Consider the following 15,408-nt stretch of genomic DNA (forward strand, 5'->3'; position numbering starts at 1 on the left):
CCACAAGTGTCGGTTCCCTGTTTCCACACAGCGATTTGCCACTAGTAAAAATAGAACCAATTTCCACTCGGGCTTTGGCTTGGAAAGCCATTCCCAGCATGTCAAGGTGGATTCTAAACATCATAGAAAGAGGTTACTTTCTTCAGTTAGCTAGCAAGCTGCCTCGTTTCAGAGGTGTTGTTCAGACTTCGGTCCCAAACAATGAAGTACATGTCCCCTAGCGGACAGCAAGTAAGGTGTTTACAGCCACTATTTCCTCGTTCCCAAGAACGATGGGGGCTCAGTTGAATCACACTCTCATGCGATGGCCGTTCAGAATGTTGACTTTTGAAATAGATCCTCGCGCAAGTATGTCCCGAGGATTGGTTTCTGTCTCTAGATCTGAAAGATGCATACTTTTATATCCAGATAGCCCTCCGTCACAGACCATTCTTGAGATTCCCATTCGAGGGAGTGGCCTACTGTCCCTGGCTCCTCGCAATTTTACAAAGTGCGTTAGAGAACTACCTCTGTGACTGGCTAGTGCTAGCCAGATCAGAATGGGAACTCATCGCTCACAGGTCATTGTTGCTCAACCATCTGGTGTGTCTTAGGTTGAGAATCAATTCAACCAAGAGTTGTCTTGCTCCCAGACAGTGTTTCTGTTCCTTTTTGGGAACAGTAATAGACTCGGTCCACATGCGAGCTTGGATTTCACCAGAACGCTCCCTGAATATTCAGCAAGTGGCAGCATCCTTCAAGTTAGGAATTGTGTGTCCCCTCAAACTGTTCCAGAGGATGCTCGGCCTCATGGCGACAGCATCCTTGGTGATTCCCCTGGGCCTACTACACATGCGGCACTTTCAGTTTTGGCTCAAAGCTCACATTCTGTCCCACGCTTGGCACCTGGGCCGACATTTTATCAGGGTAACTCATCACTGTGTCAGAGCTGTGGCCCCCTGGACATCCTCCTACCTGTTTCTATCAAGTGTTCATTTGAGTCTGACCTCCAGAAGGAAGGTAGTCACGACAGACGCTTCCAACTCAGGTTGGGGTTCTCTGTACGAGGGCAACCCGGCATTCGGCTCCTGGTCGATCCACGAGCAATGCCTACATACCAACTGCCTCGAGGTGATGCCGGTTTGTTTCTGCCAGCCTTAAAGGGGCACCACGTCCTGGTCAGGAAGGACAATACAATGGTGGTAGCTCACATCAGTCGCCAAGGTGGCCTCAATTCACATTCCCTGTAAAGGATGACTTGACATCTCCTGTTCTTGGTACAAAACAAACTCCTCTCTATACAGGCGGTTCATGTGCCGGGCACTCTCAAGCAGGGAGTAGATATGTTGTCCAGAGACAATGTAGCTCCAGGGGAATGGAGACTAAATCCCCAGATGGCTCAGATGATTTGGTAAATTTTCGGCAAGGCAGAAGTCAACCTCTTCATCTCCAAGGACAATTATCATTGCCCAACCTATTTCTCAAGACAGCGGGATGCTTTGGCCCATGATTGGCCCAATATGCTTTCCCTCCGATTGCCCTGCTCCCGAGGTTATCAAGCGAGTCAGGGAGACGGAATGCACCTTCCTCCTTGTGGCCCCACTCTGGAGAACCCAGACATGGTTTTTTCTTTGGTTTCACTCAAAGTTTATGTGACAGTTATCGCAGTGAATCATTCTCAGGTGACTGGCTAATTGATCGGTAGAAACGACCTGGTCATTCAGTTCTTAAAAGGAGCTCGCCGGTTGAACCCACCTTGCCCCAGGACTGAACCGACATGGGACTTGGGACTTTGAAGCCGGTTACCCTGAAGGGCCCTCATTTCGAGCTGCTACAAATGGCTGACTTTAAAGTGAAAGTGAAGTGACATACGGCCAAGTATGGTGGCCCATACTCGGAATGTGTGCTCTGCATTTAACCCATCCAAAGTGCACACACACAGCAGTGAACACACACACCGTGAACACACACCTGTCTTGAGTTTGGGCCTAATGACTGTAAGGTTATTCTTCAGTCCAGTGGTCCAATGGAATCTCAATCGGGGAGATTTGTGCGGCTGCCGGCTGGTTGTTGCCGTCTACCTTCGTTAGATTTTATAACTTAGACTTCCCTGCTATGCAGGCACGAGTATTATTTGTGTAAATAATCTTGTTTTCCCCTTTGGCGGAAAGGGTTAAGTTGGTTGATCTCACGGGTCTCCTTGTAGCTCAGACTTATGAAGCCTTCTCTGAGTGCTTTAGACTTGGGCTTGTGGAGCATCTTTAGTTTTGCTTCTGCTCATAGCATGGCATGGCTGGATGCATTCCCCATAGCGATAGCGATGCATCGGGAGAGACTGATCGATAGGGCATGCTCCGGTTACTAACATAACCTAGATTCCCTGAGATAAGGGAATAAGCATTGTGTAACTGGCCGTGCTACTGTATAAGCTGCACACGAATCGATGGCTGTCACTTCAGTCGAGTGATTCTAATGAAATGGCACTCTGAGCCGGCTTAGAGAAAACTTAGAGAAAGTGTCAGCTTGGCTTGATGCCTCTTTTTTAAGTTTGAATACTAAAAAGACAAAGTCCACATGCTTTTCAATATGAAAATTACCGGTAACAGAATCATTAAACATTAGAATTAAAGATGAGATTATAGAACAAGTATCAGAAGAAAAATATCTTGGTATGATTTTAGATTCTCGGGTAAATTTTTCTCAGGTAAAAGTCATGTTAAAAAGTTGCATAAAGCAATCAAGGCAAATATTACCAGCTTCAGAATAATAAAAAAATTTGTTTAACATATGATCATGCTTTTTTGTTTTTAAATTTGATGATATTATCACATATGGTATATGGATTAGCTATTTGGTCTCAGACAAATCAATGCATAATTAATCAGGTTGAATGTCTAGATAGAAAGCAAATAAGATATCATCATTGTCAGATCCTAAGTAAATACAAGATTTTGAGCTTTGCTCACTTTGTCTTTTTTCATTATGTAAAGCTTCTGTTTAAATGTCTAAATGGACTTGCCCCTATGCCCTTGTGTAATTTTTTGTGAGATTGCAGGGAAGCAGTAGATCCACTAGAGCGGCTTCTATTGAAAACTGTAGAATTAGACATTGTAAAACATAATTTGCTCAGACTGTTCTCTCAGTGAAAGGTGTAACATTTCCCAAGGCGAGCCGTGCCCCCTGGGGGTGAGGGCTCACTCCACAGGGAGTGTTGCCTCTTACTATGCGTTGGCACACAGCGCCTCTCTGGCAGACATCTGTAGAGCTGCGGGCTGGGCGACACCGAACACCTTCGCAAGGTTTTACAGTCTCCGCGTTGAGCCAGTTTCTGTCCGTGTGTTGGGTAACAGATAAGTAGCGAAAAGAGCTGGCCGGTGTCACGCTTGCTGCACCATTCCCCCTCACCCGGAGATGTGAGCGCCTTTTTCCTACTCCAGTAGAGTTCCCCGGACGGCGAACCCTGAAGGGAGTTTCTCCAGAACCCACGGCATTCAGACTGGGCGGAGCCCAGTATTGGTGTTAGTTTGCCCGGGTCTCCGGTCAGCCCCTATACTGGACTAGGTGTTCACGGGTAATCCCATATGTGTATTCTTCCACGGTAAGGTTTCCCCCTCGGTAAATCTGTGTCTTCTCTTTGACAGAACACTCTGTCTGGCTCTGCTGGCAGCTCTCCTCCCTACTCCTATGTAGCACCTGCCTCAGAGTCCCATTCCATATGCAGTACTGCCCCAGGTCTGGGTCAGTCTATATCAGTGTTTCCACGTTACCTCCCTTCGGGCAGGATGTGGCCTCCGTAGCGCCCTTCTCCGGAAGGCTCGCTTCCCTGTCGTTACTGCCAAGCTGTAACAACAAATAGGAAAGACTCAAAACAATCTTTTATTGAAGGTCAAAATCCCTTCCGATTTCTGTGGGGAAAGGAACAGCGGCTTGGCTATCTCCAGCACTGATGTACTCACCTCTCGTCCCTGTGGGTACCAAGGTCAGCAAATTTGCGCTGGGGCGATGGGAAGGTTGCAACCTTTGCATGGCATTTGTCTGTCACGCGCTTGCTTTTCAACATTTGCATGCCTAAGATTGTGACGGGGTTCAGGTTGTGGCGCTTTCCATGAACCCCTAATGTCGTCACAACATAACTCGTAGTGACCGACAGATAGGGAACATCTCCTTTACGTACGTAACCCTCGTTCCCTAATGGAGGGAACGGAGATGTTATGTCCCCGTGCCACAATCTTGAACCATCGCTGGTTACCAGGGACATGTTCTCGGCTCGTCAGCAGAAAACCTGATGAGTGGATCCACCTGTCGCCTATTTATACCCGTATGCATGGGGAGTGCCTCAAGTATTCAATATCCACTAGCCAATATTCATTAGTCAAGTCAGAGATGACTGGGGCTCCCAAGTAAATCCCCTAATGTTGTCACAACATAACATCTCTGTTCCCTCCATCAGGGAACGAGGGTTACCTATGTAACCGAGACGTTCACTGAAGGAGGGAACGGAGACGTTACATCAGAGTGACTGACGCAATTGGGATCTCTATAAAGGTATTTTTGGTGCAGAACAACTGAGCGTGCGTGACAGCGGAATTTGTAGTTGTAGAGGTGTAATAGTAAATTTAATTCATAGACAAAAGTTGCAAACTTTTAGATTTTTTTTCTCTCTCCCACAAACACAATACAGCAGTTACACCTTCTCGAATCCTTCATTGCAGATACACAAATCCAATTCTATGAATCACAAATCAAGAAACTCGTACACTCACATGTTTTGCTACTATTGCTGCAGTGCATATGGTGCAAAACACATTCACACACCTGCATCAAAAATGTGAAGTCACGGATGAATTTTGTACATCCGCAAATCAGTATGTGAATTCTTGCAATGAGATTTGCACACTTGTAAAATGTTTTCTTACATTTATTTTTTTTCTTGGATGCTTTTTCGAGCACAAACACAAGTGCATATAATAACAACAGCGTGACTCTGCTGCTACAAGTCTCAAATGTGGTTTTCGCTTGCAATTGACAAGTTTCGCACACTCTCCCTTTTGCACCAAATATCTGTGTGAAATATGGAGCAAGATCTGTAGAGGCAACGGTGCTACAGCAGGCATTCTTCAGAGAATAACGAAGTTTGGGATTTTATAGTTATGGGAATTTATAGTTCTTCTGGGTTTTTTTTATGTTCAAGTTTGTGGATCTTATTGTCTGCAACGGGGGTGTATTTTGGAGCCATCGTGACAGATTACATCAGTTGGTAAATTCAAGTTATAACGTCAGTTTACCGAATCAATCAGGGAATTAATCCACAAAGCATAATAATTCTACACTGCCTTTTTATTGCAGGTTATGTCAGATGTTACATAACAGCGAGCTAATGTGAAAATAGTAAAGAAAAAAATGACTTAAGAAACATCGCTGTTATGTACATCTTTTGTATTTTATTTTCAGGTTGTAGTCTATTGTTTATGCCATCTGCAACGGAGGTGTATTGGAGTCTTTTCTTGTGATTGCATCGTAGAGATCCTAATAACAGGTGAGTAAGCTGCCATCAACTACTATATTAGCCGCTGCTCTCCACTAACCCACACAGAATGGGTTGTATAGGAAAGGATTAGCAAAATATAGGAAGTTTGGCTAACAAATATTAAGAATGTTGTTCATTTTAAGTTCTGTTATTTGACGGTAGTTTTTTTTTTTTTTTTCTGACCATAAAGTATAATAACACTAACAGGCTGTTGTGACTCTGTTACAGGAGATTTCTCCAAGCAAAAACATGGATGCTGACTTTGAGGGGTTAGAATCATCACATGGCCAGCTGTCAATTTTATTGAAATTAGGTAAACCAAAATACATTTGATTTTACATTATATTTACATTCATGCATTTGCCAGAAATTGTGCTGCATTAGGTACACATTTTATTGAGTTAAGTCACCCAAACAGTATTTTCAAATATTACTTATGTTTTTTTAGTTTTTTTTCTAGTTTGTGGTCTGGATCATGTCATCTGAAATACATTCCAGCCTTTTCTTGTGATTGCCATCGTAACGGTGATAACATCAACTGGTAAGTTAACTAGTTAAAGGTTGTTTTTTTTTTATTGTTATCCATTTCCTGGGAATCAACCCCATTATTTCAGCAATATAACCCTAAGCTATCAATGGAAAATGAAGAAACATTAATTCATGCTTTCATGAACTCAAGGTTAGATTATTGTAATGCTTTATTGGGTGGTTGTTCTTCACGCTTAATAAACAAACTCCAGCTGGTTCAAAATGCAGCAGCTAGAGTTCTTACTAGAACCAGGAAGTATGACCATATTAGCCAGGTTCTGTCAACACTGCACTAACTCCCTGGCTTACACATAACACACTAATAGTGCTGTGTTCAATACGACGATGTATCATCACAGAGATTTGACGATATGAATATAGATACATCTGGCCCTGTATCGATATTGTGGTACGTGTGCAGCAGTGGACCGCGCTTAATTTGAATACAAGAACAGAGATGATTTGTGATGGATTATCAAATAATTATGCACCTTCCTTGTATGTGCGTTCAGATAGTATATAGTGTTTTTATTAAATCTCAAAGCGCATACTGCACAAAGTGTGGCAGTTGGGGCAAATTTTTTAAACACTTGTTTGAATTATTATTATTTTTCTTGTGCTTGCAGGTTCATTCCGAAAATCTGCCCTGATGGCACCAAATGCCATTCAGATTCACAGATCAGATGGAATTCTGGAAAGAGGGTGCAAAGAAAAAGCGTCAGCCTGAATCCCCTCATGGTGTTTCTCATCAGAGAGTTTGTCAACTTTGATAAAATTACTGAAATTAAACATAACAAAACAAACAAATTTTTACTGTATTTTATTTCTGTTATGTTCTGTTATGTTATTTTGCCATGCTACAGATACAAATTCCCCAGGGGACTGTGGTGATGCCCTTTTTCAGTTAGAGCATGCTAGAGATGAAAATTTGTAATTTCTATAGAAAATGTTCAACAATTAAAAATAATATTATAAAGACAAATGCTAAGTTATTGTGTTATTGTGATTTTTATGGGGTTGGAGTTGTAAAAAAAATGGTACAGTGTTGAACTGCAATTAGATTGTTTTATACAGGTAAAAAATTCAAGTAAACTGAACAGTACTAATACTAACAATACAGCAATAGTACTTAAAATGAAGATACAGTAATAGTATATCCAGCTACTGTAAAATGTACAGAAATCTCTTTACAATGTAGTTTAGGTGCCTATCAGTTGGCACCTAAACGGGAAGGGGGAAAAATAAAATAATAACGTTTGTGAGCTGCGAGCATCTTCTGGAGCGGACAGCAGCAAATACCAATAAAGGTACATTTTCTTTACCTGAAATCGCTCACTCTTATACTGTACATTTGTTAATAATTTAAATATATCGTATATATTTGTATATGACATTCTCTTAATAATCTATTTAATTAATGGGCTAATCAATCTTTTATAAAGCCTCTTTGTGAGTTAAACTGGGATGGACAAACTTGGTACTGGAGGACCACTTTCCTGCAGTGTTTAGCTTTAACCCTAATCAAACACACCTCAACCAGCTAACTTAATTAGGATAACTAGTAGGCAATGTAGGTGAGTTTTATCGGGTTTGGAGCTAAACTCGTTCAGTACTTAAACTATAAACAAATGTACAGTATAACGGTGAGTGATTTCAGAAAAGTAAAGAAAATGTACCTTTATTGGTTGCCACTGTCCGCTCCAGAAGATGCTCGTACAATTCGATTTTTCCCCTCCCTGCTGATAGCCTCCCAAACGAGCTCTTCTGATTAACCAAACTTCGCTATTCTCTGAAGAATGCCCGCCATAGCGCCGTTACGTCTACTGATGCACAAATCACTTTTGCTCCATATATCACACAGATATATGGTGCAATAGGGAGGGTGTGCAAAAATAATGTGAAGATTACACATATGGACTGGCCAAGGGCAGTACTACATATGGTGTCCCTGCGGTAGACTCAGCCAGCCTGGGGTGAGATGCTACACAGCCAAGGAAAGACATGGACTCACCGTGAGGGGAGCCGTACCGTGGAAGAATACACGTGGGATCACTCGAAGGGGAATCACTACACACGGACACCTAGCCCAGCACAAAGGCTGACCTTGGGCAGACACACGAGTGCTGAACCTGGCGCCTGGCGTCCCGCCTCGCCTGGCCGCCGATGGGGCGGGAGGAACTTCAACAGGGTTCGCCAAGAGGGGGAACTGAACTGAGAAGCAGAGAAGCGCACATATCCAGTCCGTAGAGGGGAGTGCCGCAGCAAGCGTGATTGACACAGAGCAGGTCCGGTATTACTGGCCAGCAGAGCAATGGCTGGGTCTGTATCCTCCCAGGGCAGCGCTTGCAAGTACACCACCTGATCCCTGAAAGGCGTGGTGGGAACTTTGGGCACATATCCAGGCCGGGGACTCAAGACAACATGAGAGTCAGCCGGTCCGAATTCTAGGCACGAATCGTCGACCGAAAATGCCTGCAGGTTCCCTACCCTCTTGACCGATGCCAAAGCAGTGAGGAGTACTGTCTTTAACGACATAAACTTCAGCTCTATTGACTGCAGAGGCTCGAAGGGCTCCTCCTTCAAGGCCGTCAGGACCAAGGGGAGATCCCAAGAGGGTAGCAGGTTAAGGCGCTGAGGATTTAACCTCCTCGCCCCTCTGAGGAACCTGATGACCGAGTCGTGCTTCCCGACAGACTTACCATCTACTGCATCGTGATGTGCGGCAATAGCGGCAACACACATTTTGAGAGTGGAGGGAGACAGCCTTCACTCCAGCCCTTCTTGCAGAAAAGAGAGCACGACCACGATCGGGGTCTTCGGGGGTCTTCCTGGCGGGAGGAACACCAATCGACGAACAGATTCCACTTCAGCCTGTAAGACGGAGCTCTAGCTGAAGTGATGGTGTCCATTACCGCTGGAGGTAGCCTACCTAGAACCTCCGCGTCCTGTCCAGGGACCACAAGTAGAGATTCCACAGGTCTGGATGCCAGATGCCAGAGGGTGCCCCCTCTCTGAGAAAGGAGATCCCTCCTCAGAGGAATTTGCCAAGGAGGGGCTGTGGCGAGGAGCATCAGTTCTGGGAACCAAGTTCAATTGGGCCAATATGGCGCCACTAAGAGGACCTGCTCCTCGTCCTCCTTGACCTTGCACAGTGTCTGTACGAGAAGGCTCACTGGGGGAAACGCATACTTGCGTTGGCCCGGAGGCCAGCTGTGTGCCAGTGCATTTGTGCCGAGGGTCCCCTCGGACAGGGAGTAAAACAGATGGCAGTGGGACGTATTATACTGCAGTTATATCTGATCAAATGTACATTATTATTCTTTAGCTTGGATTGAACAAATCGTTTTTGCTTAGATGGAACAGCAGCTACGCTAATTATGTCTCTATTTGTTTCTCTGTTTCTATTTGTTTGATTAACATCCCGTGGTAACTAGGAATTACAGAAGCTTCAGTCTGGATCCAACCCTTAAATAATCTGAGATGACCGAATACCTGAGAAAAGATGATGCCAACCCCTCAGAGGACCTTAGAGGATGCCAACGCTCAGATAGCATACAGAATTACCAAATTTTGCCATAAGTTAAATATATTAAGTTTCTGCAATATATAAATATATTGTGGAAACTTAATTTCCTGTAGATCTGCTTTGCAACGATTTGTATTGTGAAAATGCTATACAAATAAACTTGAACTTGAAACTTGAACTTGAACTTGAAACTTGAACGTGTCCAGGGAGGCAAACAGGTCTACCTGAGCGTCCCCGAAGTGTCTCCAAATCAGCTGGACTGCCTCGGGGCAGAGTCGCCATTCTCCCGGAAGGGCGGGCTGATGTGAGAGCTTGTTGGCTGCATGATTGAGCTCGCCTGGGACATGAACGGCACGGGGTTTTGTTTTATTTAACTGGTTTGCACTCTGTCTATTCTGCCATGTGCCTTATGCCACTTTATCTATCACTTTTTTTATTTTTCTACAATGTCCTCAGACTGATAAGCTCCTCTTGCACTATATATATACACTCTGTGCATATACACATATATCTGCACAGTTTTGTTTTATTTAACTGGTTTGCACTCTATCTCCCATGTGCCTTATGCCACTTTATCTATCTCTTTCTTTATTTTTTTTCTACAATGTCCTCATTTGTATATCTGTATAGTTGTATGTACATATGTTTCAACTGTATTTATCTGTATTTGAACGTCTACTGTCAGTGTCTTAAATGTTAACTGTATGCACCAAGGGTCTGAGAGTAACGCAATTTCAATTCTCTGTATGTATGTGCCATACATGTGGAAGAATTGACAATAAAGCAGACTTGACTTGACTTGATTTTAATTGTTCCATGCTTTGTTTAACTGAAATATTGGTTACAATTTTAATCTTTGTGTCCATAAGACTCATGTACTGATCAAAATTTACTGGCAATGCAGGGTGGATGTTGTTAACAGCTCAAAATTCCTAAATATATGTAATTGTATAGATTTATATTGTTAACATATATACATTGCCTTATTAGTTCTCCTTAAAATATATAGAGTGGGGGGGGGGGGATATTTTGTATTTATAGGCTATGTATTTGTGCAATAGCAGCATCTGTTTTGGCAGCAGCAATAACAGCTGCATTCTGTCCATTCTATGCATATTTACTGAAAATTTGGTTCCTGCTAAATGATAGTTCAAGCTTCAAGTTAAATTGATCAGATAACAGTGTTCACACTTATTGTAAATGAACCACAACACAAATGAATGTGGTAATTAGAGTGTGATACTGGAATCACAGCCGTTGGTTTCAGATGAAAGAAATCTGTTAACCAGCATAAAGAAGAACCATTCTTGCTTTGCTCAATGTATTTACAATAATATTTCGTCCCCAGGGATTATGCTCTCTGCAGTTCAGCCCATTTAGAAGAATAAAAAATTTAAAAGTCTGTCTTTAATGGAAGAGAAAACCCATTGTTTTTTGCTTTATGTCTGTGAAGATGAATGCTTATTAATGCATATAACCAGCTACACACACTCATGTACATACACAAATAAATCTGTTATAATAAAACCACAACATGGACAGTCTCAAGGATAAGAAGTCTCATGTTTGTATTATTCCTGCTTAGTTTGTTCAAATTAAGCTTTTCATTTTCATTTAAAGAGATAGTTCACATAAAAAGAATATAGTTTTATAATTTTCTCACCCTCATGTCTTTCTTGACTTCATGATTTGATGTAACAAAATGTCCAAGCTCCTCTTTCCTATTGTCACGGTTTGGTTTCTGCTTCTGTTCAGTTTTGCCCTTATTTGGTATTTCCTGTCCCAGTTTAGTTAATCAATCATTATCATCACCTGTGTTGTATTAATTATCTTGTTTCCTTGTTTGATCGCTCCCTTTATAAGTCCTCAGTTCTGCCTGTATTGTTGTCCGATCTTAAGTTAACATTATGTCGTAGTGTGTTGATGCTGTTCATTAAAAGATACCTACTTTTGTTTATGTCTTCGTCGTGTGCCTTTTCATCCACAACCACAGACCGTTACAGAAGATCGGACCGTACAGAAGATTACAGCATGCAGAGGAGGCGGTTGGTTTTGGTTCCCCGGAAGGGAGCTCCGGAGATCCACAGCTCGCTTCCCCTGTCCGCCAAGAGTTGGTGGATTCCGCCCGCGGCAAATTGGTTTCCGCCCGCGGCGAAGAGGAAACCGCCGTACACGGCGAGGAATGTTCCGCCCGCGGCGAAGAGGATAACGCCGCAGGAGGCGAAGTTTCCACCGCCCGCGAAAATAAGGATTCCGTCGCCTGCGAGGATGATCCTGCCGTACCCGGCGATGTATGTTCCGCCCGCGGCGAGGAGGATTCCGCCGCAAAGGGCTATGAACGTTGCGCCGGCCACGTCTAAAGGGGTTCCGCCTGTGGCAAAATGGATGCCGCCGTCCACGGCGAAGAATGTTCCGCCCGCGGTGAGGAGGAAACCGCCGCAACCGGCGATGAACGTTGCGCCGAACGCGACGGTGATTCCGCCGCCCACGCATAGGAGGATTCCACTGACACAGAACAGGGGGCTACTGGATGAGGCTCGTCCCCAGGAGTTCTCGGCTCCCGTGCTTTCTCCAATGTCTTCTCATCAGTGCATACCAGTGCCTGCTCCTCGCAAGCGCCCTCCAGTGCCCGCTCCTCGCCAGCGCCTTCCATTGCCTGCTCCTCGTCTGCGCACACCAACTCCGGCACCTCGCAAGTGCCCACCTGAGTTCCCGCTGGTTCCGTCCAGCCCACCTGAGTTCCCGCTGGTTCCGTCCAGCCCACCTGAGTTCCCGCTGGTTCCGTCCAGCCCACCTGAGTTCCCGCTGGTCCCGTCCAGCCCGCCTGAGTTCCAGCTGGTCCCGTCCAGCCCGCCTGAGTTCCCGCTGGTCCCGTCCAGCCCGCCTGAGTTCCCGCTGGTTCCGTCCAGCCCGCCTGAGTTCCCGCTGGTCCCGTCCAGCCCACCTGAGTTCCCGCTGGTCCCGTCCAGCCCCGCGCCTCCCGTGCGCCTTTTAATGTCTTTTGAATCCGCGCTGCCAGAGCGCCCCCAAGTGTCCGCGCTGCCAGACCGGCCCCAAGTGTCCGCGCTGCAAGAGCGCCCTCCTGCGTCTCCGCTGGTCCCGTCCAGCTCTCCTTCGTCTCCGCTGGTTCTATCCAGCTTCGCGCCTCCCGTGCGCCCTCAAATGTCAGCGCCGCAAGAGCGCCCTCACGAGTCTGCGCTGCAAGAGCGCACTCCTGCATCTACGCTGGTCCCGTCCAGCTCTCCTTCGTCTCCGCTGGTTCTATCCAGCTTCGCGCCTCCCGTGCGCCCTCAAGTGTCTGCGCTGCAAGAGCGCCCTCAAGTGTCCGCGCTGCAAGAGCGCCCTCAAGTGTCCGCTCCTCCAGAGCACCCCCAAGCGCCCGCTCCTCCAGAGCGCCCCCAAGAGTCCGCTCCTCCAGAGCGGCCCCAAGCGCCCGCTCCTCCAGAGCGCCCCCAAGCGCCCGCTCCTCCAGAGCGCCCCCAAGCGCCCGCTCCTCCAGAGCGCCCCCAAGAGCCCGCTCCTCCAGAACGCCCTCCAGTGCCCGCTCCTCCAGAGCGCCCCCAAGAGTCCGCTCCTCCAGAGCGCCCTCAAGAACCCTCTCCTCCAATGTGGCCCCCAGAGGGGAACTTTCCCAAAGAAATTTTGGGGGGGGGCCATATAGTCTCAGTCTGTGTGGCCAGGCCAAGGGCCAAGGCCACGGAGCACCCCGATCCGCCAAGGCCGCCCAAGGACCCCGATCCGCCAAGGCCGCCCAAGGACCCCGATCCGCCAAGGCCGCCCAAGGATCCCGATCCGCCAAGGCCACCCAAGGACCCCGATCCGCCATGGCGTCCCGAATCTCCAGTCCCGCCATGGCCTCCCGAGTCTTCTGGTCCGCCATGGCCTCCCGAATCTCCAGTCCTGCCATGGCCTCCCGAGTCTCCAGATCCGCCATGGCCTCCCGAGTCTCCAGATCCGCCATGGCCTCCTGAGTCTCCAGATCCGCCATGGCCTCCCGAGTCTTCTGGTCCGCCCTCCCTCCCCGATGTTACTGTTACGGTGCGGGACGCACCTTCCGGGAGGGGGGCGATATCTGTCACGGTTTGGTTTCTGCTTCTGTTCAGTTTTGCCCTTATTTGGTATTTCCTGTCCCAGTTTAGTTAATCAATCATTATCATCACCTGTGTTGTATTAATTATCTTGTTTCCTTGTTTGATCGCTCCCTTTATAAGTCCTCAGTTCTGCCTGTATTGTTGTCCGATCTTAAGTTAACATTATGTCGTAGTGTGTTGATGCTGTTCATTAAAAGATACCTACTTTTGTTTATGTCTTCGTCGTGTGCCTTTTCATCCACAACCACAGACCGTTACACCTATACAATGAATGAATTTTCATACAGCTAAAAATAAAATCATAGTGGTTTGATATGGCATGAAGATGAGTTAATGATGACTTCTGGAATATTGCTGTAGCATGCCAATGGGGTTGGCCCTGTTGAAAACATGCTCTGGTTATTGACATAACCTCGGTTCCCTATCAGTCAAGTCAAGTCAAGTCACCTTTATTTATATAGCACTTTTAACAATGTAAATTGTGACAAAGCAACTGCACAATATCAAAAAAGGAAAATAGTGTGTTAATAATGTAAAATGAAAAGATTTAAAAAATTCAGTGATGTCATCATCCAGCTCAGTTCAGTTTTAATAGTGTCTTTGCAATCAGGTCGACGATATTGCTGGAAATGAAGTGTCCCCAACTAAGCAAGCCAGAGGCGACAGCGGCAAGGAACCAAAACGCCATCGGTGACAGAATGGAGAAAAAAACCTTGGGAGAAACCAGGCTCAGTCGGGGGCCCAGTTTTCATCTGGCCAAACGAACCAGCAGTTCAATTCCAACTGCAGCAAAGTCAGATTGTAAGGGCTCAACTGGTTCTAGTGATCTTTCCCGATGGCTGTCTAAGTGGCGGGGTCCTCACTGGGGTTCTGTCTCTGGCACTCATCTCGGTCTCCTGGTCTTCGCTGACGTTCAGGGCTGTAGAGGTCGTCTCTGGGTGCTGATCCACCATCTGATCTGGATACGGACTGGATCTGGTGACTGCAGTGACCATCGGGGCTGGATACGGACCGGATCAGGTGGCTACGGTGACTGGGGATATGTCCCCGGGGCTCATCCAGGTGTCCGGCCTCCGGCGACGATCAGGGCCACATACATCATCTCCCGGCGCCAATCCACCATCTGATCCGGACACGGACTGAGAAACAAAATAGAAACAGACAAATATTAGCGTAGATGCCATTCTATGCTGTGGCAGCCATATCACCCTGCAGCCCAAGACTGGTTGCCCACTGAAGCTAAGCAGGGTTGAGCCTGGTCAGTACCTGGATGGGAGACCTGGGAAAACTAGGTTGCTGCTGGAAGAGGTGTTAGTGAGGCCAGCAGGGGGTGCTCACCCTGTGGTCTGTGTGGGTCCTAATGCCCCAGTATAGTGACGGGGGACACTATACTGTAAAAAGCACAGTCTTTCAGATGAGACGTTAAACCGAGGTCCTGACTCTCTGTGGTCATTAAAAATCCCAGGATGTCCTTCGAAAAAGAGTAGGGGTGTAACCCCGGCATCCTAGCCAAATTTTCCCATTGGCCTCTGACCATCATGGCCTCCTAATCATCCCCATACACTGATTGGCTGCATCACTCTGTCTCCTCTTCACCAATAAGCTGGTGTGTGGTGGGCGTTCTGGCGCAATATGGCTGCCGTCGCATCATCCAGGTGGATGCTGCACATTGGTGGTGGATGAGGAGATTCCCCCCCTTCCATGTAAAGCACTTTGAGTACCCAGAAAAGCGCTATATAAATGTAACAGATTATTAT

Source organism: Barbus barbus (genome assembly GCF_936440315.1).
Source record: "Barbus barbus genome assembly, chromosome: 22".
NCBI lineage: Eukaryota > Metazoa > Chordata > Actinopteri > Cypriniformes > Cyprinidae > Barbus > Barbus barbus.